The 24,080-nt window shown below is 41.0% G+C and overlaps 1 protein-coding gene and 1 pseudogene across 1 annotated transcript in view; both read right to left on the bottom strand.

Annotated features, from left to right (window-relative positions):
- FRMD4B (FERM domain containing 4B) overlaps positions 1 to 24,080 on the bottom strand; it is a 379,712-nt gene that overhangs the window by 306,952 nt on the left and 48,680 nt on the right. The window lies entirely within an intron of this gene.
- LOC129471228 (RNA-binding protein 43-like) overlaps positions 3,538 to 24,080 on the bottom strand; it is a 35,732-nt pseudogene continuing 15,189 nt past the window's right edge.

The following is a 24,080-nucleotide window of genomic DNA, read 5'->3' as shown; positions in this document are numbered from 1 at the left end:
AAAATGTGCAATAAATGTTAGCTATCACTTGAAACATGAAAACAGATCAAATTTTTCCTGCTACCTTTTATTCTGTTGCTTTGCTTGGGTTATTTCTTTTTATTTAAAGTTTTATTTTTTTAAATTACAGGTCATTTCAGATATATGCAAAAGCAGAGAAAAATGTATCACGAATCCTCACGAACTCCAACAATCATCAATTCATGAATAGTCTTGTTTGGACTACGTCCCTCCCACTTATTTCCTTTTTCCCTTTTCATTTATATTTTTCAGATCCTTTTACAGTGTTTTCTTTTATAGTAGACACGGTTGGTGGCCTACCCGTCACTCATTTCCCAATTATTCCACCCCGTGATGTTTATTTCTTAAGCTCTCTCATGCAACCAGAGATATGGATCTGTTTGTATTCAAATCCCAGAGATGGACCTGTTTGGTCTAGGCGTAATTTCATTCCCCTGGTCAGTAACAGGGTCAGGAATGCAATAAATATTGGGCGTTGAAATGTGAAAGGGATACTACTGGGGAAGGGAGATACTTATGGACAATTTTCTGCTCTTAAGGAGCAGCCACAAAAAATTGTCTCCCTTTTTCCTTTGACTGCTATCCTGTCTGGATGTGATGCTCGGAACTGGAGCAGCTATATTTGCTACTAGCCTGAAGATGAAGCTATTACCAAAGATGACAGAGGACAGGGGGAAGGTAGCTGAGACCTTAATAATATTGTTGAGTGACTGAATCAAGCAAGCCGAGGGACTGCTCCACCTCTGGACTTGCTGTTCTGAGAGTTAAAAATCTGCTTCATTGTGTAAATCTGTTTGAGTCCACGTATCTGTTAATTGCTGCTGAAAATAACCAACTTTGCCATCAGTACAGACCTATGACCTGTATAGTCTGAGTTTCAAAAGCTGAGTAAGGAATTATACTGGGATGATGTAACAAAGATACCCTAAAATACAGTGACTTCAACCAGAGAGAAGTTGATTTCTTTCTCACGTTAAGAGTTTGCAGAGGTGCTCCTGGACAGGTTAAGGCAGCTCTACCGTCATCAGGGCACAGTTTTGTCTGCCATCCTTAGCATCCAGTTTCCCTCTTCTCATCTCAGCCAGCTGTGCCGACTCCTACCAGCACATACACATTCTGGCCACTGGGAAGCAGAAAAAGACATGCAGACAACAGATCCCTTTAAAAATAAAACCCATAAATTAATCTCACACATCTCACTTAGTGACATGGCTGCAACCAATTGCAAGGGAGGCTGGGGGATGTAGTTGTTATTCTGGGTGGCCATTTGCCGGTTCTATTACTACAAGGAAAAGGTAGAAATAAATATTGGAACATAGCTACAATGGTCATAAGGCGTCATCAGAATGCAGTATAGGAAGACTCAGCTACAGAAGAAGCAGAGAGGGTTAATTTGATTTGGTCCAACTGACACTTTAACTAAAAAAACTCAGAAATTTAAGCAGAATTTAAAAGAAATGTTCTTAAGTGCCTCCCCACATGATTTAGCAGAACATATTTACTTAGATATAGGTAAAACTAGACATCCCTTTCATCTCTTCTTTTTAGGTGAATCCCAGAAGGATCTCAGCAATCAGCAATACCTTGCTGGCCCAGTTTATTACCTTGTGTATGTGAAATAACTGAACTTCATTGATTTTCCTTGATTTCAAATCTCTTTTCCTCAGTTAAACTGCATGACAGTGGTTTAATTATATTTTGCTCACTGGTCACCAGAATCCCATAGCAAGTCCCTACTCCACAAGATTATTATTAATCACAGTAATTCAATTTATGGAAAAATAAAGACAGACAAATAGAGAAAAATGATAGCGCTAAGAGCACAGTATTCTACAGCCCAGCTGAAATGGCTGTTGATAAATATTTTGTATAGTTAAGATACAAGCGAGACTTTGATTTAGCGGCAGCAGGTTTTAAATGATGCATGAGAAGCCACCAAAGCAGATCCCTTTCTCCATGATCCCCTCAGGGTCAAGTACCTTGTTTCAATTATAATTTCACCAGATTGCTGTGTTGCAGCGAATGTTTCAGATTAACAGCAGTATAGCACAGTTCTCTGTGGGACAGAATCAGAAAATCTAGTTCAGAGGTTTGTTGAAATACACCCCAAGATACCCAGATGCAAAACACATTAGAGACTCCAAGATGATGGGAATATTTCGGATCGGTATTCTCCAAAGAGATTACTTTTGCAGAAAACAAGTTTATTATTTATGGTCGTAAATAAGATTTCTCAGTGCAGCCAAAGAGGTTTCTTGCAATTACATTGAGAAGGCACCACAGTGCAGTCCATTATGGAAAATCATATTTACATTAATAGGGAAAGCTTTTGTTTTGCCAAGATGTGTATTTCTTTTTAAAGCATACTCATGATGAGTTTGGATGGAGATACTAAAACGTTTGGTTTGTCTTTTCATTCCAAATGACTCTATTCCTTGGAGAAGCATTTTGTATAGTAAAACACCATTTTGCAAGTTTTGCTTCAAATTACCAGTCCAGTTTTTTTTTTTTTGTAATTTAATGCTCTATTTGAGAAGAAATAATTTCAATTCTAGGTGGTCTTTGGTATGTCCAAAGAACAAAGAGAAGGTTAAGGGTTTTATTTAAAAAGAAGAATGTTACTTGTGGTCTTAAGAGAAAGTTCATTGGTATGAGTAAAGCTCTGGGGAGCTGGTAACCTCCAACTGGTGGGCAATGGCCACAGGTAAATTAGTCCTAGAGTTGCAACAGGTTATCTCAGTAGCTGTAGACAAAACTGGTCTCAGGCTACAGCAAGCAGTTTCAGTAACCAGGCTCAAAGAGAACTACATTCCTGGGGCGATGTTATGTGTCCTAAGTACTTTTCCCCCTAGCTTTTCGAATCTGTTTTAGTTGGGCATGACAAGAACTACCCAATTCATATGATCAATTTGCAAAATTATAATAAGGGAATCAACATTTTATGTAAGCACTTAGGCTAAATAAGTAACAGTAAAACCATCCCACATGGCTGACAGGCTTGAACCAATAGAATTAATCAAATAATGATTACCTGCATCAGAAATACTGTCCATCTAGGTAGTTCCCTGAGTGATTTTAGCCAACACTCTAATTCTACACTAAACACAAACTGTAAACGTTAAGAAATTGCCCATGGCATAATAGCCATCTTCCAAACTTCTCATATGTTAAGGCTACTTTTTTTCTAATCATTTGAAGTTACAGAGAAGGTAAGATTCTTTCAAGGGTTTTGGTGAGTTTTTTTCAAAGTTTTATTCCTTAGATAATATCTTTGTAATCAAGTAGACCAGGCTGAGTCCCAGCCTCATTCCTTGTCAACTGGATAACTTCAGAAAAGTGTTTTAACTTCTCCAAATGTTAGTTTCTTCTACTATAACATGAGGATAGTAAACACTGACCATGAAGGGTGATCATAAGGATTAATGAGATAAGGTGTGTAAAGATAGCCTCACTCATGGCCACGGTCACTGCTCAGCAACAGAATGTAGCCCTTATCACTATATTGCTGAGATTTTATTAGCTAACCTTTTGCCCTATTAATTTCATGACCCCTTTTAAAAATAGGTAAGTGTCAGAAGAAGATGCTGTAATGTCAATGTGAGTCCTATAAAGGTTAATTAGGGCTCCAAGATATCTCAAACTTAATTGTTCATGTGCCCATTTAATGATTTTCTCTCTATTTTCCTTTTTTTTCCCCCAGAATAAATGTCTCTTTTCTAAGCTCTAAATGAAGAGCATGTGACCATTCCTCAATGAGCTCCTTTACATGTTTTGGATTGTTTGGTTGAGAATCAGCTTGAGTACTTTTTAGACAAATTGTGGTCATGTCACCGTCCACTCTCTTCTGACTCAGAATATGGAATTTGTTCAGTGCATTTTCAAAAAATCCACATTTCTGTTTCAGGTAAAGAAAAACATCTGTGTTGAGCGAAGTATTTCTCCACTTCTAGTAGTCTCACGTACTAAGGTCCCGACTGACTCCAAAGAGTTATTGCCTCTCTGTACATTTTCTGGGGGCTCTGTTTATTCTACTTTACCCCCCTCACTGGTAAAATTTGTCTTTTTTTTTTTAATAAAAGAGAACTTACTTTTACTTGCAAAGATTATTTGAGCCTCTTTGACAGCTAGAAATGATCCTTCCATGGAGAGTCTTCCACTGGCTTCCAAAGGACTAAAGCTTAAAGTTGGGAATTTCTTTTTCAGGTTCATTACCAGAATTTCTAGAGTAACTTCACTTCCAAAAACAGAAAGATCAAGGATAGCATTTACAGAGCTGAAGATCTTGTCACTAAAATGAGAGACTGTGAGTTCAGCATGTCCAGCCTTCCTTGTTAGCTGGCATTTCTTATATCTGATGACATTCTCTGCAACTTTTTTTTCTTTGCATATTACAGATGCAACTCCCTGGGATTCTTGTTGGATATATCACATCTTCAACATCTCCACCCTCACTCTTAATATCTTGGAAGTGCCTTTTCACTAATATGGCCAATAATTGATCACTAAAGAGGCCAAACGGAAGACCAGCAACTACAACTGTTCTTTCAAAGCTTTGGATTCCTTGACATTCAAAACTGATGCCCTTCGGATGTTTCCACTTCTGGCCAACGCACCAAAATGTTACAGTTTTGCCAATGCACCACAACGTAGCAGTCTCTCATAGCCAGCAGCCCAAGATACCACCCAGAAGTTCTCTGTTTCACTACCAAGAAAGTTAAGGAGTGTGGATACCAAGGGTGAGGTTGGAGCGAAAGTTTAATAAGCCAAAGAAGAAAGCTCTCTGCTGCAGAGAGGGGACCCGGAAGAGGGTTGCCACCAGTCCAGTGTTAAGAGGACATCCCATGGGGACTTGCCATGCGTCAAATGTTCAAGTATTACCATATTGGGCATATTGGGAGTAGAGAGCTCCAAAGGACCAGAAGTTTTATCCATACCAATGGCTGTAGTAGCATGTCCAAGCCTTTAAGTGAGTCTTTTTTTTTTTTTTGCTGGGGGGGTAGAATCTTATTTTTGACTAATTCCCTCTGGGCATTATTTCTAAAGAAGAGAAATTTAAGATCTAACTTCCATATAGCGGGGTTATGCTCATTAATCCCACTCCTTATAATTGCAAATTGAAGAAAAAGGATGTTCCCCAAAGGAATGAAGGTTGGAGGAAAACCTTTAGCCCTTCTTTCCAGGAGTAATTGATCTGACAAGGATGGCAGAACACCAATTATTGGCCTCTGCTTTCTTTGGCCTTCTCTCTTCCTATATGCCAGAACTCCAGCAAGCACGTGTGTATTCTTGGGCTTGGCAAGGCTGAGGTCAGGTGCCATCTTCTATCCAACTGGTGGCTCTGTCCACTCTACCAAGTCAACTCTTCCCAAGTTTAGGCTCCAAAGTCCAGTTAAAGCGTTAGAATATAATAAAGAAAATTTAGATTTCCAGTCTAAACTGCATTCTACAATTTGGCTTCATTGGCAATGCAGCACGTATCTGAATATCCATCTTACCCCTCATTCTCAATTTGGAGATTTGATTATCTCCCACAAACCCCATACCTCATATGGTTTTCATATAGCCATCTTGCATTGGACCCTAATTTACCTCTCCAGCCATATCGATCTCTCTTTTAATTATCCGAGTATATATACTTTTATTTTCCCAAAATCCTTAGGTTTTTGTGTCCATTGAACATTTAACTGGTGGCTTATAATCCATCCACGTGGGCATTCACAGTGTTTTTTAATAATGAGTTTAATACAACTAATATAATTAATGAAAATCTGTCGTTGCTGAATATGACATAAAAATTTAGGTGAAAAGCAAAGTAGCTTTGGGCAAGGGGTTGAAGAAGTCACCCTACACAAGGTTTAGTCAATAAGGAGAAAACCCAGTAAATCCAACAAGAGAAGGCTGCTTCTACTAGTCCCACCTCTAACAAATGTTATTGATCTTTCAAGGGTTTGTGCTTAGGCTGCCCAGGCTTCTCCCATCCCAGCCTTCTCCCATCCTGCCACGTAACTTCTCTTCTCCCTCTTTTCCAACCTTCCCTACACAATTCAAAAATTAGAGATGCCCTACCGTCATCCAAGTTCTCTTCTAAACCGCAAATGCCCAAGGGACGGTAAAGCCCATCAGTGATTTATGCAATGGTCTGAATTACTTGCTATCCTCTGTTTTCTCATCTTCAGCCTGGTCTTAGCTCATGTATTGCTACAGAATCTTGAATACATGTGACAGAAACCTACTTTAGCAAACCAAAGTTAATAAGAAAGAAAGGAAGAAAGAAATGTATTGGAAAGGATTTAGATAGCTCCCAGAATTAAAGGCAGAGTGAACAATACAATTCTGGTAGAGCAGGAACCACGGTATATCTGGGGAAACTCAGCAGCATGAAGTTACAAATGGTCATTCCAAAACTACCATCTGATGACCTTGAGTTAAGCTCCTGAGTATTGCTGCTCAGTTCTCCATCTCATTGTTCTAGTGTGTGTTCCAAGGGGAATTGGGGATGGTTCTGTGACTAACAGTTTATTAAAATCCCCAGCCCAAAGGAAGGAAAGCCAGGGAAACAGTGGAGTTCCTGGTACTTCATCTATGAGCATTTCTGCCCCCAAAGCTACAAGTCTAAATGCTACATATATGATTACAACAGCAAATGTTGAACACTGCAAAAACCAAAGAATTACAATTAGAAGACATGTCCCAATACCTTGATTGCTTTAAACACAGGAACATTGCTGCCGATCTTGTGTGCTATTATTCATCCATTCAGTCACCATTTAGGTATACTAAGCACATGCCACACGAGGGGCAAGAGTGCACAGGATAGACAGGGTTCCTGCCTTCACAGAGACTACTGTCTCATGTGGAAGAGGGACTGTTTAATAATCGCTTAAACCAGGGATAAAATGCTATCAAAGGGGAAAGAGAGGATGCTAGGAAAGCCTATAGACAGAGCAATTCACGTGGTCCAGGAATTCTAAAGGCTTTGGGAAGATGTGGCTTTTAAGCTTAGACCAAAAGAATGTGTGAGGGAAAAATAAAATGTCTTGCTGTTGGGTCACAAATTACACAATACACAGCAACGTGACCTCGGGTGTGTGCCCTTACCTCTTAGGGCCCAGTTCTTAAACTATGAAACAGGGCCAGGTTATTACTTACCTCATTAGTGCTGTTGTGAGGATCAGAGTCTGAGGTGTAGTAAGCTAATTTCCTGACCTATGCTTATATTTTTTCTTTGCTCGTGCTAGTGTTGGTTACCGAATGAGACTCAATTATATAATGATCATTTGTTACTTATCAGGACTTTTTTGGTTATAGATGAATGAATCCCAGTATGAAAATCCCTAAGCAAAAAAGGGAAATTTAGAGAGGCTCTTTTGATATTTCACATAACAGCTAGGCAGTAAGAATGGCAGGGAGGAAGCAGAGTCTGGGAAAGGATGTACTCAGGGGCTCAGATGCAGCCAAGACACTTAACTCTTTCTGCCTGTCAACTTCAATTTCTGGCTTACTGACTTTTCCTATAAGGAGGAAAACTTGGCCACGGCAACTCTCAAGCTTCACCTTTCACAACTTCAGTCCCTGGAGAAAGAAAATCTCAATCTTTAGGGCCCCACATTCAAGAATCTGATCCCAGAGAAGGGCTTCAGTTGACCTTGTTGGAGTCAGGTACTCACCTCTGGATAAACTAGCAGTCAGCAGAAAAGAGGGTACTAGAGTATAAAACAGTGGCTCCTACAGCAACCAGGGAAATAAGGTTTAACAGAGCCATTCTCAAAAGAAGGAGACACAGGTAGAGCCAAGCAGAAAATCCCACAAATGTGGACTAGATCTTTTTCTTTTTTTAATGCAAGTTCCTTCTTTGAAATGATGCTACACCTGCAACTAATTGAATAAACAAAGCACACAAATTCTTTCAAAAGCTGAAATTCTGTTTGGGGACAAAAATCATCACCTGCGTTTCAGAAATCACTGAGCACACATTCATTAGCTTTGCTCATGCAAGAGTTTTCCTGCAGACCTGTAGTTCAATGCCCCAATCTAATTCCTTAGACTCTAGCTTTCTTTTTTATTATAATTATTATTATTTTTTTTCTCATAGTTTTTTTTTTATTATACTTTAGGTTTTAGGGTACATGTGCACAATGTGCAGGTTTGTTACATATGTATCCATGTGCCATGTTGATTTCCTGCACCCATTAACTCATCATTTAGCATTAGGTATATCTCCTAATGCTGTCCCTCCCCCCTCCCCCAACCCCACAACAGTCCCCGGAGTGTGATGTTCCCCTTCCTGTGCCCATGAGTTCTCATTGTTCAGTTCCCACCTATGAGTGAGAACATGCGGTGTTTGGTTTTTTGTCCTTGCAATAGTTTACTGAGAATGATGTTTTCCAGTTTCATCTATGTCCCTACAAAGGACATGAACTCATCATTTTTTATGGCTGCATAGTATTCCATGGTGTATATGTGCCACATTTTCTTAATCCAGTCTATCGTTGTTGGACATTTGGGTTGGTTCCAACTCTTTGCTATTGTGAATAGTGCCTCAATAAACATACGTGTGCATGTGTCTTTATAGCAGCATGATTTATAGTCCTTTGGGTATATACCCGACTCTAGCTTTCTTTAAGGGGTAGGGAGTAGGGTGGGGGTAAAAGCTGTGGTGTGATAGAGTATTTAAAAAATAACCCTAAACAGGCATTGTTGCTGAGAGCTTCTCTGTGGCCCTAACTAAGAATATCACAGAACTTAGTAAACTAAGTTGGGAATTACAAGCCATGTCCTGGAGACCTCTGAAGTGCGTCTGCTCCGACACTTAATGATCAAAACCACACTCCCACAGGTGACTGTTTTGTGAAGATGTCTAACAAGAAATGAGAAGGAGGAGAAAAAGGGAGAAGAGGAAGAAAAGAGAGAGGGGGATTGCGGAGAAAAATGAAGGAGACAGGAAAATGACAGCAGTCTGACCTGCGCAATGCTGTAACATCTTCCTTAAAAGAGCCTGTTTCATGTGAACACTTCAACCAGTGGAGATTTTTCTAGAAGCTTACTGATGCCAATTTCCTTTTAACTGAAGAATCAAATCTTTCACCAACTGTTCCTAAAATATATTACAGGGGGCAGGATGTACATCTTTTGTCCAGGGACTGTCAAACTGTGGGGCTTGTGCCACTGCCTGAAATGACCTCGGGTGACCCCCATGGGGTGCCTAAATAACATCACATCCCAGGGTAAACCGTTACTCTTTTTTGGTTCGCTTTTAATCCCTCTGAATTAATATGTGACAGTGTTTTGCACTTTTACATATTTAGTACTTCTCTAACACCAATTCTGTCCCCTGTTGTACAGAAGGAGCAGACAGTCAGCTAGGCAGGAGGACCTAGATAGAACTGAGTAACATCGGTGTGTTTCATTGCATTGAATATCTCAATAATGTTCAATTTTAGGCTAGGAATATCGGTCTTCCTTTGAGAGTAGGCATGTAAAGCTGCTTCCTAAAAATTTTTTTGTAGTTCAAAAAAGGCAGTAAATTGAAAGAAAAATATTAACAGTGGTGGTACCAGATGTTCCAAAAGTACTCTTAGTTACTAAGTATGTATGTTTCTAGGTCCATGGGTCAAAAGGAAGTCTCCATGTTCCCAACCCATGTCAGTGTGAGAATAACGGTCAAATATTTTAGGTGAGAAGAGTGTCTGTGGCTTCTAAGGCCTTTGCCAGAGCTTCTTGGATTTTAAAATAAATCTTAAGAGCTTTCTTTCCTTCAGTCCAAGATTGTATTTTCCCTTATGAAGTGCTTACACTGATGATAATAAAGATTATAATGATTTAGAATCCCATAGAGGTTTCCTCTGAAATTCAATTTAAGAAGATACTTTGGAGTCTGTGATAGAAAGTATGCCAAGGTTCAGGATTTGACTAATGAAAAGCTTAAAATGGATTGTAGAACCGCCTCACCTCATATTAATGATGAAACACTGGAAAATATGGGAACATATTGGGAAATGGTCACGAAAGGGACATTTCCCTGCGATTCATGCTGGAAAACTTCATGAGGAGAAGACACAGAAAACCTGGAAACTGCTGGTGGAAAAATAGTTATGGATCTCTTTGCCAACTTCTAAAAATAAAAAGCAATAAATGGTAACCAACTGTGGACCCTTATAGTTATTTTTAAAATCAACAGAAATAAAATGGAAGACTTAATTTCCATTACGATGACCTTATCAAAAGCCCCAAATTATTTTATTTGAACGAAAATGTCACTTAAAAATAAAAACCAGTCACATTCAATGAATAAATAATGAAACCAGAACCCTGCTCAGTGAGGTTTTTGTCAGTTCAGCTTGCCGATTTGGTTCTCCTTGAAATAAAATACATCTTAGCTTTCTTTTCCCTTTACACAAAAAATCACAGCAACTGCATTTATTACATTCTCCTGAGTCTTTGGTCTTGCTTCTTTATTTGAATATCTTTTCTTTTTTATGCACAGGTCTTTAAAAAATTACCTCAAAGCCTTTTGAGCAAGGCGTAGGATGTTTTGAGCAAGGGATGGGAGGTTAAAATAATCTTAGTGCATTAATTTAGTAGATTACAAATACAAGGAGTGAAGAGGAACAGAAGAATGATTTAACAGTTCAAGACAAAGAAGAAGTGGTTATAAGCCTCTGTAAGATTGACTGCCCAGTCAGATTCCCACAGGGGCTGGATGGGGAAGGTGGAGGCCCGGTTACAAGACACAGTGCATTGTAGAATTCTTCCAGGTGCTATTATATATTTGTACCAGGTGCTATTGTTACAAGATCTTTGGGGTGTTGATTTTCTAGCCAGAAACCTCTGTGGCCTTTGCTTGAGTTCTTGTCCTGTGTCCAGGAAGACTGAGGTACACAGACAAGAGGAGGGTAAACAAGATGAAGAGGAGCTTTATTAAGTGTTAGAACAGCTCAGAGGAGACCCGCAGTGTTAGCTCCTATCTGTAGGCAGGTCATCCCACCAAGTGTTCAGCTCTCAGCAGAAAGGAGTCCCTGGAGAGGGTTGCTAATTTCTACAGCTGGTATTCCTGACTCTCTGCAGGTCCCTGAAGCTCTTAGCAGAGAGGATAGCTCCTCTCTACTGCTGGTTGTCCAGTCATCTCCAGTTATCAGCAGAGAGGATAACTCCTTTCTGCAGCTGGTCCTCTCATCATCTCTCCATCCTCTCTGACCTCTGCCCTGCTCTGGTTGAGCCGGAGGCTTTTTTTTTTTTTTTTTTTTTTTGAGACGGAGTCTTGCTCTATCACCCAGGCTGGAGTGCAGTGGCCCGATCTCGGCTCACTGCAAGCTCCGCCAAGCCGGAGGCTTTTATGGGCATCAGAGGAGGGGAAGTATGTGCTGACTCATCCATGGGCAGCCATGGGCAGGCCCAGCAAAAAGCACCATGAGTTCCCCCTCCAGTACACAAGGCTCGCAGCTCAGTTCCCAGGCTTCAGGTCTGTGCCGGCCTGAAGGTGGTGCTTCTCTGCCCACCCCCCGCCCCCCCCCACCTTCTGCCCAGGAGGCTGTCTGCCTCCCGTGACCATCCATGGCACCCAGGCTGCTGGCACCAAGGGGAACCTGCAGGCCAGCTCCCAGCTGTCCTCAACCCCCTCAACTTCCCCTCCCATGCTCCTCTATTACCAAAGTCCTGAGGGGCCACGGCAGCAGGGGGCTGGCATGTCAGCACTGCCCTGTGGGTGCACATACCCAGCTGGGCTGTGACAGTGGCTGGGCTTGGCCCCAACTCCACTCAGAGACTGGAGTGGGCGCCAGGAGTAGGGGGAGGCCAGGCAGCTACAACAGGCACCTCAGAGTCTGCAAGGGCAAGTGGGGCCTTTGAGGCCCCCTAAGAGTGCAGGGATGCCTGGATCTACAGCCCCAGCTTGAACAGCTACAGCTGCACCAGGGTGGGGGACTGCTGCCTACTTTGTGAAGCAGGAGGCCCAGATCCACAGCCAGGACTTGGGGGGCTGCAGCCCTGCTCAGGAGAACAGGGTTCCTGCCTACTCTTGGCTCCCAGAAGCACGGGGTGCCTGGGTTGCAGCCACAGCTTGGGCAGCTGCAGATGCAACTGGGGAGCTTCCACCCCACCAACTTAGAACGGGTAGGGCTCCCGCTTGTCCCTGGTTCCCGCTGGCTCCATGGAGCCTGGCACCTGGCCCAGCCCCCTCACAGCCTGGGGTTGGGGCTCCAGGTCCTTGCTGGACCTGGGCCAGCATCCAGGGCAGGGGCAATGTTGCTGCAAGCTCCCCCTGTGGCCCTGGTGCTCGGGACGACCCAGAGCTCCCCTTCACCTGGTGCGACGCAGCCCAGCCCCATCGTGGTGGCCCCCAGGGCAGTCTGCTGCAGGTGTGGGGCTGTCCACCTCCCTGTGCCCTCCCTGCAGCAGCCAGTGTGATGGCAGCAGCCACACCAGACAGACCATCGCTGCCATCACTATTACGTGTTTAGCATCTCTGTATCACCAATACATGCAGATATATGTATTCTAGAATATAATAATTACAGATGATTCTAGATTGAGATACAACGCATTCTAGAATACAATGCCTAGGGGTGGTGCACATACACATAGATTGGCTACATGGGGCAGTTCAATAGAGCAATTGCATGTAGTTGCCATGTTGGGCATAAAGAGTCTTGCTTTGAATTCTTCCCAAGTTGGCTGGAAATCTGGTTACTGTCATTTTTAATATGAAACATCAGGTTTCTAACTGTTGCCAACTAATTCGAAACATTTATTTTTATTATTTTCTGTTAGTTATTGGGGTAAAGGTGGTTTTTGGTTACATGCGTAAGTTCTTTAGTGATCTGTGAGATTTTGGTGTACCCATCAACCGAGCAGTATACACTACAGCATATTTGTGGTCTTTTATCCCTCGCCCTTCTCCCACTCCTCCCTGCAAGTCCCCAAAGTCCACTGTATCATTCTTATGCCTTTGCGTCCTTATAACTTAGCTCTCCAGAACATTTTTATAAAACACTATATGGACAAAAGAAAACAAATTTGTAAGTTAGATTTGGCCTGTGGATTGCTGGTTTGAATCTCTGCCAGGTAACTAAGCCATTAAGTCTTGGGAATTGAACCTATAACTTCACTCTGGAGTGAGCAGAAGGGGATTTACATTGAATCTTGGAAAGAAAAGGGGGGAAATGTGTATAAGGAGAAGGGAGAGACAGTGGCAGACAAACTACATGGGGAGGAAAGCATAAAAGAAGCCCCAAAGCAGGAAGGCTCAAGGCATGTTGAACAAACACTGAAGAGATTAGTTTGGTTAGAAGAGAAAACCCATATACTGATGTGAGGCAAAGTAGCAAATGTTAAGAAGCGATGTTTGCTCATTTCTGCTTGCCAGAATAATTTCACAAAGTCTCTGACTCTGTGAAGATATGCAACTCTCCAGAAAGATGCTTTGAAAAGACAAAACAGGATAGATAAAAGACAAAACATGCCCCTGCCTGCAAGATCTCTTGTTTGAGTTACTATATTCCTTAAAAGATAAATGACCCTAGACCTTGCCTTTCTCTACACTTAAGATAAAGTCTGACAGGGTCAGTGATTATGCCTCTGTAATCTATAACCAGATGTACTCTTACACCCAAACCTCGATGTGATTTCTGAACAAACCTGATGTGATTTTGCATGTACTGAATCTCCACCACCTGTACTTGAGCACACTGGGCTGAAATACTGTGCTGGAGCAGTCTCGCAGAACCTCTTTAAATGGCTGATCCCAGGCTATAGGCCTGAGTCTATAGTCCCCAGTAAGGCTTCTGAATAAAGCTAACTTTAAATCTTTAAAAGCTTTTTTTGTTCCTTTAGATGACACTGAGAAAGTTAGATATAAGGCGTGTAAAGCAAATGGAGGATCAGATACATAAGGATCTTAAATATTAAGCTAAGAAATTTGAATTTTATTTCATAGGCAAGGAAGATCTGGTGGTCTAGAGATTGGGTTTTCCAATAAAACTAACCCAGCCTACCTGGAAGACAAAGAGACTACAGGAGAAGAGACTGGTCAGGAGACGCCACTAACTCAGGAGAACTGGTGGAGGCAAGAGGAATGGAAAGCTAGTGAATGAGACAGATCCATGGCAATGGATAAGTCCACAGGACTCATAATCTGTTTCCTCTTAGAAGATGTCAAAGATCACTCTTCTGTTTGGGGCCTTTGGTATTTGCAGGCATCCTAGTGCAAATATCCAGGAAAACATTTGGAACCTGAATTTAGGAGGCTATCCAGGGATGCTGAGGCAGTTGGAGTGCTGGCCACATGAGGATGGCCCACAGATAAAGCTCAAGGGAGAGGATTCACGGAGAGAGGAAGTATGAACCTTGGAAGATGAATACCCAGTATCTATGTTTCTTACAGCTTACTTCAAAAACCCTGCTAAATTGAGAAATCACTACCCTTGAATTTGTGATTGATCTCAAATAAAAATGCATTCTATTTTATTTGTATTATTGTATGTATCACCTAATTTAAATGTGTCCATTGTAAAATTTCATCTCTTCAACCAGATTAAGTAAGTTTTAAGAGGAAAAGGAAAGAAAAAGAAAGAAAGAGGAAAAGAAAGAAGAAAAGAAAGAAAGAAAAGAAAGAAAGAAAGAAAAGAAAAGAAAAGAAAGAAAAAAAGAAAGAAAGAAAAAAAGAAAGAGAGAGAAAGGAGCTTTGGAGTAGATATTGCCTTGTCAAGAGTGGTTAAAATGGAGCCCTGTTAAGGATCTGAGAATTACCTGATGGCTCTTTCCAGTCCTATAAGTAAATAACACCAGAGCTTTTGTCCAAAAATTCATTTAATAGCCAGAGAAGTTGAAGGCCCTCCAATTCAAAATTCACCTGACAGCTATCAGCTGCTTTACCATGCAACCAGAGCTTGGCTCTCTGAAGGCTTCACATCATGTTAGAAAGATGGCACCAATTAAAAATGCACCCACTTCAGAATCCAGAAATAAACTCTAACTTCTATGGTCAACTGATTTTCTTCAAAGGTGCCAAGCCAATTCAATAGGGAAAGCATAGTCTTTTCAACAAATCATGCTGAGACAACTGGATAGCCACATGAAAAATAATAAAATTGGACCCCTACTTCATATCATATAGAAAAAACAACTAAAAGCATAGACCTACCTATAAAAGTTTAAGGTTTAGGCCTGGCACGGTGGTTCACACTTGTAATCCCAGCATTTTGGGAGGCTGAGGCGGGTGGATTATGAGGTCAGGAGTTCGAGACCAGCCTGGCCAACGCAGTGAAACCCCATCTCCACTAAAAATTAGCTGGGCATGGTGGCAGGTGCCTGTAATCCCAGCTACTCAGGAGGCTGAGGCAGGAGAATCACTTGAACCCAGGAGGCAGAGGTTGCAGTGAGCAGAGATCATGCCACTGCACTCCAGCCTCGGTGACAGAGCGAGACTCCATCTCAAAAAAAAAAAAAAAAAAAAGTTTAAGATATAAAACTCTTCAAAGAAAAGACAGTAGTAAATCTTTGTGACCTTGGGTTAGGCAACAATTCCTTAGACATGACACCCAGCACAAGCAATAAAAGAGATGGTTGATACATTGCACATTATTGAAATTTTTAAAAATTTTGTGCTTCAAAGGACACTATCAAGAATGTGAAAAGACAATCCACCGTCTAGAAGAAATATTTGCAAATCATATATCTAAAAAGAAACTTTTATCCAGAATATACAAAGAACTCTTATAGCTTAATGTGATGACAAATAAACCAATCTAAAAATGGGTGAAAAAGTATGAATAGACATTTCTCCAAAGAAAATATATAAATGAGATATATATATATATATATAAAATATATACATATATAAATGAGCCAATCTAAAAATGGGCAAAGGATTTGAATAGACATTTCTCCAAAGAAAAAATATAAATGAGTAGTAGGTACATGAAAAGATGCTCAGTCTCATTATTCATTAGGGAAATGCAAATCGAAACCACAGTGAGTTGCTACTTTATACCCACTAGAATGGCTATAATAAAAAAGACACATAATAAATGTTGGCAAAGAGGTGGAAAGAAACAAAAACCTTCACACATTGCTGGTTTATGTGTAAAATGGTGCAGCCACTTTGGAAAAGTCTAGCAGTTCCTCAAAAAATAAACATAGTGTTCCCATATAGTCCAGAATTCTATTCCTAGGTATCCACTGGAGAGAAATAAAAACATATGTCCATCCCAAGATATGCACACAGATGTTCACAGAAGCATTTTTCACAAGAGCCAAAAAATGAGAACAAGCCCAATATCCATCACTGATGAATGGGTAAATAAAATGTGATTTATCCACACAATAGAATACTATTAAGCCATGAAAAGGAATAAAATACTGATAGAGCTACAACATGGTTGAACCTCAAACACATTATTATGAGCCAGTCAGAAAAACCACAATCTTATGATCCCACATATACGAAATGTCCAGAATAGGCAATCCAGGGAGATAGAATGTGGACGAATGGCTGTCTAGGGCTGGGGGAGTTGGGAGGATGGGAAGTAACTGCCAATGGGTATGGGGTTTCTTTTTGGGATGATGAAAATATTCCAAAGTAAGATTATGGTGCTGGTTGCCCTAATATGATTACACTAAAAGCCGCTGAATTGTATATTTTAAACATGAACAAACATTTTAAATGAGCTGATGGTTTATAAATTATATCCCAATGAAAGCTTAAAAAGTTTCATCTATCATGTGCTGCATGAAGTTTTCAGCACTAGCCAGACAGGATCTCTTAATCTTGTAAGTCTCTTTTCTTTAAGATCTTTGCATCAGTTCTTCTTTTTGTCATGAATGCCTTGATTCTTTCTACCACAAACTTGCTTCTCTTATCTTCCAAAACAGCTTCAAGTTCCTGTCTCTCAAACATGCCAGGCTTGTTTCTATTTCAGGCGTTTGCAATGGTGCTTCCTTCTACTTGCAAAGCTCTCTCCCTTGCCTCTGCAGGACTGCCTCCTTCTCACCACCGAGGTTCAACTCAAAAGAGAGGTCTTAGACTTCCATAGCTTCAGCAGCCCACAGCCACCACCTATCTCTCATTGTATTTGTGTCATGGCAAGTACCTAACAGTAGTTTCTGTCTTGGTTTCCATACTCCCATTTGTATTTGTTTGCTTGCTTGCTAAAGGATTTACTGTGTATCTTCCTCACTAGATCATACGGTCCCTGAGGACGGGAGCTCTGTCATAGCTGTCCCCACCACACCAGGCCTATAATAAGAGACATTGGCCAATGCCTTTAGGGTGAAAGAAGCACAAGATAAGGTTGCTTGCTTCTGCCCTACTAATAGGATGAAAAAGAATGAAGCCCTTTCCCTCTCCAAAACTCCACCCTCATTCATCCCCACCTCCTCCAAGAAGGAGCCAGAATTTCCTTAACAACAATTTTTTGATGCTAAAAACCTCTCCCCGAGAGACTGATTCCAGAAAAATAAATTTCTCTTCACCTAAAGGTGCAGCACCAGCTCAGTGAAAATTGTTTCAGTAAAACTAGTCTCAAGAAAGATCAATAGGAGGAAAGAGAGAAAAGCAACAAAGACTAGCTTGCACTTCCAATGCAAGGAAAATCAAAGCAGAGTCTGTCCCAGGGGAGTTCAAACAATAGAAACAATAGGTCGAGAAGCCATGCAGCGATTACTCAGACAAAATGAAGATTACTCCAGGAAAATGAAGAAGAGAATTGAAGCATAGCTTATTGTGGAGTTTGTCCTGAAATTTACAGCTGACTCTATGAGAAGAACTGCAAAGCATCTAGCCCTTCAGTATTGAAAGACGGAAGGAAGGAAGAGAAAGGAAAAAAGAAAGAAAAAGATAAGATGAGAAGAAAATGTTTTAAAATAAAAAAGCAAAAGCATTTCCTCACCTAATCTTCTTCTGGATAAAAGAGCTAGTGAGAGAATCAAAACAAAGCAAATGACACCTATTTTCAATTAAAGAAAACTTTACATAAAAGCACATATTTTATTCTATTTCCTGAACTTCTCTTCTGCAAAAAGAACAAAAAGACAGAAAAAGAAGAAAAGAGACAGGGTTAAAGTTACAAATACAAAACCAATCAAATGATGCTGGCTTCCTTTTTAACCTAAGCACAACACAGTCAATCAATAAAACGTCAAAAGGCTTTCACAATTTACCTGTTACACCATGAGAGACATCACATCCAAATAACTTGCTGATATGCAAGCCTCCAGCTAGATTCACAAGAGGAATGAAGACCAAGTTCAGACACAGTAAAGCAACTCACACCACTGCAACCAAGTCTCCAGGTACGAACATTTGAAGACCAGTAACATATCTCAAAGACCACCAAATTATTTAGGACCATCATTCAGGAAGTGTTCTCATGCTCAAACAAGCGGAGATCAGAGATTACACCTAAGCCTCCTCTTCCCCCTCCTCCGCCGTACCCCCCACAAGTCCCAAGACAGTCAGCCAAGAACAAGTTTAGTATCAGCTTATCATAGGCTCTAGTCTTAGCCTTGCAATTACATCCTGCCCTGGCAGGAAGCTGAACCTGGCAATCAAGATTCCCTCTCATCTCTGTTTTCTATATCTTGCATGCTTGGGGAGGCGGCAGAGCATGTGGTATGACCACATGCAGAGTGAAAGTTTGCAAGACCTGCATTTGAATCCTGATTTTGGCACTTCTCGCATGTGAGCTTGGCAGCTCACTTCACCTCTGAGGGCCTGTTTCTCACTGGTGAACAAGAGCCGGCGATCCCTCTTTAAAGGGTTATGAGCATCTAATAATTCTTGGCAGCCAGTAGCTTGCTCAATAAGTGTTAGTCCCTTTTACACAGTAAAATTATTAGCTAAACAGAAAACCAGCATTCTAACCTGAGAAGGTCTCTTTGATTTGAGAAAAAATACATGCTTTAGTTTACATCATCTGATTGTATTTTGCGGATCATTACAGACTGTTTGTAAATCCTTCTGGAAGAAGGCATGAGATACATCTGATACAAATGTACATTCTTGGAGGAATTGAGGGACTTTGCTATGTGCATAAATTCATAGTCTGCCCTTCTGCGGCCCTGGAAGAAACCATTTTGTCAGGGAATCACTCATGCCTAATTTACCTGATTTGTAATTTCAGAGCTTCATAAAGTGAAGGCACAACTATAATTACCCTTAGTGCTCCCTTTAGGCGGTCATAATTTTTGACAAACTCTGATGCTTGGCAAACTAACCTTCTAGCATGTCTGGAATGTCTTGTATGTCTGCTTAGTTATTTGCAAGCTTTCTAAATAGACCTCTACCACTTCACGGCTGGTAAATGTTTCCAGTTACATTTTAGTCCTCTTGTTGGTCTTCTAAGTATGACATATATTCTATGTTTTATGTATGAGTGTTTTGAAGATGAGGGATAATTCTCAGCAACCATCTCTGTATCTTCAGTCTCAGGTGCTCCATTAGGATTCTTAAGAGACTGGATGAAGTCATTATCAAAGCAAGAGCTGTTACTTGAAGAACTGGCAAACTTAAATATTATCTTACAAGCAGCCAACAATGCACATTCTTTTATACACAGCCAAAAGCACAAACTCGCACTCACACACATGACTTTTAGCTTAATTTCCAGTTTGACATTTAGAAAAAGGGAACTGTTGGCCAAATAAACTTGTCAATTTATCAAATTAAGAGGGGAGAGTAGAGTACAGTATAAGATCTAATCTTACTGCCTCAAGTATTTGAAAGGTTGAGTCAAGAGTTACAAACTCAAAATGCTGCTAAGAGCCAATAAGGCAGATAACGTAAGTGTATAATCAAGGCCATGTGGGAGCAATAGGGAGTGGTGGGGCTTGCGGCATGCTGGAAAACCATCCCCCGCCTTAATCATTTAAAAAAATATATTTTGCTAGCCAAACAAAACACATTGTGAGCTGCATTTAGACCAGGTCTGGCTGCTTTGTGAAAATTCCTAGGTACTGGAATGGAAGGTTAGGTACAAAGTAAGGAAACATTTTAAGGTCCCAGAAGTTTGACCACTGTATCCAAGTAGATCTCTCTGGTTCTCTACACCAGCACTTCCTTTATTCGCCCTCCTAGCATTTACAGCCTCTGTAATGAATTTGTCTCTTTATTTGCTGACTTCTTTAGAATTATCTCTCTCTCTCTCTCTCTCTTGATTATAAGCTTCACGAAGGCAGGGGCTGTGTTTATCTTGGTTACGGTTATCATCAGCACTAGCCAGGGTGAGGGACATAATTGGTTCTCATAAAGACTGCTGAATGGATCGAGCAAGGAATATGATACGTTTTGTCATTCTATGCATATCTTGTTCATCTTGGGACCCCAAGCATATAGTAGTACAATAGTAATGATAAGTACTGGGGTGCAGTAGTGGGGTGCAATCATAGCTTGCTACAGCCTCAAACTCTTGGCCTCAAGCGATCCTCTCACCTCAGCCTCTGGAGTACATGGGACTACAGGTGTAAGCCACAGTACCCAGTTAATTTTTTTAAAGAAATTTGTAGAGACAGGGTCTTGATATGCTGCCCAGGCTGGTCTCGAACTCTTGGCATCAAGTGGTTCCCCCACCTTGGCCTCCCAAAGCAGTGGGATTATAGGCATGAGCCACAGCACACAACCATGATAGTATTTCTTGAATGAAATTATTGGTGATCATGTTCCACCACAAACGGTTAACCACAGGGAGGTGGTTTACGTTGGATGGGTCCAGGGTCTAGAAATAGATGTGGTCACTAGGCTGAGGAGATGATTGGGCATGAGATCCAGCTCTGCAAGGAAATTCAGTAAGACGGAAAATAGCAAGTTTTATGAATACTAATAAAGCATGACTAGTAATCTAAGCAAGTTGCTGGCATCAGGGATGTCTGCTGATGGCTAAAAATAGAGAATCCAGAAATGGTCAGTGTTCCCAGATAAAGGTATGTGGTCTGCCTCAAGTAAGCAACTGATAATAGAACTACAATCATGAGAGCCGAATCCCAGCACTTTGGGAGGCCAAGGTGGGTGGATCACCTGAGGTCAGGGGTTTGAGACCAGCCTGACCAACATGGTGAAACCCTGTCTCTACTAAAAACACAAAAGTTAGCTGGGCATGGTGGCGGGCACCTGTGATCCCAGCTACTTGGGAGGCTGAGACAGGAGAATTGCTTGAACCCGGGAGGCAGAGGTTGCAGTGAGCCAAGATCATGCCATTGCACTCCAGCATGGGCAACAAGAGTGAAACTCCGTGCAAAAAAAGAAAGGAAAGGAAAGGAAAGTAAGGGAAGGGAAGGGAGGGGAAGGGAGGGGAAGGGAGGGTAGAGGAGGGTGGGGGGAAGGGAGGGGAGGGGAGGGGAAAAGAGGGAAAGGGAGGGAAAGGGAGGGAAAGGAAAGGAAAACAATCTAGGCACCCAAAATCGGTTTAGCATTCTAAAATTCTAGAAGTGGTTGCAAGGTATAGACTTGGTCTCAGCATCCAGGTTGAAGCTCAAGTCAGGCCCATAGTGTTGGTTGGTGTTAAGTTCCCTAACAAATTACAACCCCACTAAGGACACATTGAATGCCAGTTCCTGAGGGAATACACTCCTCTTTACTGCAGAGACAAGAACTCCCAATCCTGCCTTTTGTCTTGAATGACTGTGATACTAGAATGTTTCATTTCCAGAACAGGAGAACCTGTGTAAGTTAATGCAATTACTTACACTAGCAATCAGGATTCTGTCTACGAAGAACAGAAAGATAATCCAAACCCCCTTTAGAAAGAAAGAGGAATCTGTTGGCTGCATAAATACACCATGGGAAGGCAGGAGGAGAGTTGGTCTTGGAGCTTATGCTCTCTCTCTGCCCCTGGACTGTGTCACTCTCTATCGTTGGCTTCACTTTCTTCTGAAAGACATGGGCTTTTCCTGTGCAGAATCAATGTAGCTTGGTAGACAAGAGCATGAATTTGGGTCATGTGACACGCTAGGTTTGAATCCCACCTCTGCCCCTTGAACTTAGTTGAATTATTCATCTGTAAAACGGGCATAATTAACGGCACCTCACTCTTAGGTTGTTGTAAGGATGAAGTGAGTAAATACATGTAATGTACTTAGCATGGTGCCTGGAACATGGAAGGACTCTGTTGTTATTGGTAACAATCAGCTCTAGCTCATAACCCAACCATTCTGATAGCAGAGGGAAGAGAGGAATTCACCTTGCCAGTCCTACTTAAAGACAACATCTATAGGAAGGACACTTATTAGCTCAGTCTGCAATGGTGGCACCAAATATGTGAGGTATAGGGTCCTGTATCAAAAGGGGAACTGTTGAGAGATGAGGCAGAGATGACTCTATCCACCAAAATTTGTGCTCCCCTTCCATATAGAGTTGTCACTCATCCAGGGACTATATTCCCTAGCACTTCTCTTCTCTTTGCATGGGGCAAAGGGCATGTATATGGCTACTGCTTGTTCAGGTCATGGGCAGAATGGAAGTGATGTGTGATTATTCTAAGCTAAAGCTTTTAAGAAAGGTTGTGTTTTCTCCATACCCTTTTTCTGGGTGGAGATAATGATGAAGACATTGGTTCTCAATCCTTATTACACAATGAAATCAACTGGAAATATTAACCAAACTAATTCCAGGCTTCATAGTAAATGAGTGGCTCTCAACCAAGAGGCATTTTTGCTTCATGGCGGCATGTGGCAAAGTCAGACGACATTAGTTGTTGTCATAATGTGAATCAAGGAGTCACAAGTATCTCATAAGTAGATGCCAGGAACGTTGCTATGATCATACACTAAAATCCTGTGACATATGGAAGAGCCCTCCACAACAAAGAATTATCTGGCCCCAAATGTGCTGTGGTTGAAAAACCCTGAAAGAGGCCTGGATGCCTGAATCACTGCATAGAGGGAAGCAGCCTGTCAACCTGGAACATCCACCTTGAAGTCTTATCTGAATGAAGAATAAACCTCTACTATGTTTAGCCATTGAAATTTGGGGCCTGTTTGTTACAGCAGCTAGTGTTACTTTCAGTAACACAAGAAGAAAGAGATGCTAAAGGGACTGTGATGATTTCAACTATGAAATGGACATACAATATATTTTATTGTTGTCTGACTAGGTTGAAATATATATTTAAATTGAGGGCCATCATTTTACCTAAAATTTACTAGTAATTCACTACACAGATTTCGCTAATTAAAACCACTCAAACCAGTATGCAGTGATTTTTATGGCACAAGAATAGACTATGAGTATATGGTTTGCATCCTGGACAAAAATCTTTTTGGGTCTGACCTGAATAAGTAGGTTAGTTTATATTTCAAATATTTTTATTTATACTATTTCCTCTGTTTCACTCAGTAAACATTAACTTAATCTTCCATAACATCTAATTAACCATTATTTGTAATGAAGACAAATTAAATTTGTAAAATAGGAGTAGAAAAATGGTTACAGATGGTGGCTTTAGTAAGTACTGTAAAAATGCCAGATGCTCAAATCTGTTTGACTATGCAAGTTATTGTGAATGCTTTGAAATTCATTAATACTGCAATCTTTAGAGGTTTTGTTATTTCAGGAGGAGAGAAAGAGTCAATACTCTTAGTGTTTGGGTTCAGGAGGACGCACTTTCTGCTCCAGGAATGACCCAGGACTGGCCAATCAAAACACTGAACCCTCTGGCCATATTGATTGATTTAGAGATGGGCAAGTGACCCAAGCTCATCCAATTAGGGTCAGTCTTGGGACTTTTGCAGAATCTGTCAGCAGACACATGCTCTTTTTTGTTGGTTTAGAGGTACAAGACTATAAGCCATAAGCTGTGGACAATCATCTTTCTTAAGAATGAAGCCAGCATAAAGAAGAGTACAGGTGAAAGATGAAAGAGAGTGAGAGACAGACAGAGAGAGAGAGAGAGAGAGTGAGTTTAGGTCCTGATAGATCCTGATGACATCATGAGTGTCCAGGCCAAGTCATACTTAAAGCTTCATTAACTCAAGCCAATAAAGTCCACCTTTATGCTTAAGTCACTATGGGCTATTTGTCACTTTCAATTAATTAATACTTTCAATTAATATAGGGGACATATGTTGATTGTATC

Source organism: Symphalangus syndactylus, chromosome 21, assembly GCF_028878055.3.
Source record: "Symphalangus syndactylus isolate Jambi chromosome 21, NHGRI_mSymSyn1-v2.1_pri, whole genome shotgun sequence".
Taxonomy (NCBI): Eukaryota; Metazoa; Chordata; class Mammalia; order Primates; family Hylobatidae; genus Symphalangus; species Symphalangus syndactylus.
Note: the sequence above shows the minus strand (reverse complement) of the source record. Positions and strands in the feature narration are given on the sequence as shown.